The following is a 1,258-nucleotide window of genomic DNA, read 5'->3' on the forward strand; positions in this document are numbered from 1 at the left end:
AGTATCTAGTTAGGATGCAGTATGCTACAATTGGGACATACTTTAACTTATTTATTTCATCCTAACATGGCTCCTTGATCTTGCCTCTTGCTTTTATATCCGTCTCATCGCTGGTTGTATTCATTCGGAGGCTCCGTTGATGTGACATCACTTCAGGTGCGCACTGGATTGTGGGTCAGAATCGCCCAAATAACACTATAAATCACCACCGGATGTAGGAGGACATCTGGGTATTTTTCGGCATGCTAAATCTGACCACAAGAATTTCAATATGTCTACCACAGAATTTCTTTCATTAAACGCACGTGTCATGAAGTTATTTAGCGCAAGTTTTCAGAGCATAAACTCATATGCTCCGTCTGCTACAGTCTGCTGCTATGTTAGCATGGGCTGACACAGGAAAGGGTTAGCACATTTAATAGATTCTGGCTGTTACAATATGCGCTCAACATTAAGCATGACAATAACCAGCCGATGCTCTGTGATGTAGGCAACGGTAGAAATTAGACGCCTTTTATTAGACGTACCACGAGGAGCATTTAAAACATTCACACGACAGATTAAACCCTGGATCAAACTAGTTACAAGTCCATGAACTGGCAGTAAACAATGTCATGGATATGGAAGACAATTGGTGTCCTAGAATTTAATTGTAAAGTAAATTAATTGAATTCTCCTTCAACAAAAATTTTAACGATAACTTAATTATCCATAACACCCAAAAGTAATACAAAAAAAAAATCAAAAATCAAATATTTAATCCATACAATTTCAGACCTGTCAAAGTCATATTAAAGAAATGTTTAAAAAAAAATTAACATCTAAAATTGGATTTTAGATTTTTTAAGGATCAGTGTACTTTCTGTAAACCCATCGACACGACAGTTTAAGAACAGATTATGGATGTATCGTTCAGCTCTACTGATCAGCGATCACTCTGCCCTGCAACATGATTATTTGAATGTTTATTTCATATTTTACAAAGCCTGCGTTTGACTCTCTGACTCTCTGACTTGCAGTTTGCAGTTATCTCTATCTCCTGTTTGCATTTTGAAGCTTTTCTTACAACTTGGTTACGATCAACCACCGAGAAATACGAATACTTGCAATTTTGCCCGCGGTCTTAATACAGCTCTGGAAAACATTAAGACTTCATTTTAACTTCATCTCTACATTACTTAATGGCAATGCTCTAAATGGCAATATTCTTATTGTGAATTTGGTAGAAATAAATACTAGAATAAAACCAAAATGTTCA

Source organism: Ammodytes marinus (assembly GCF_949987685.1).
Source record: "Ammodytes marinus genome assembly, chromosome: 14".
In the NCBI taxonomy this organism is placed as follows: Eukaryota; Metazoa; Chordata; class Actinopteri; order Uranoscopiformes; family Ammodytidae; genus Ammodytes; species Ammodytes marinus.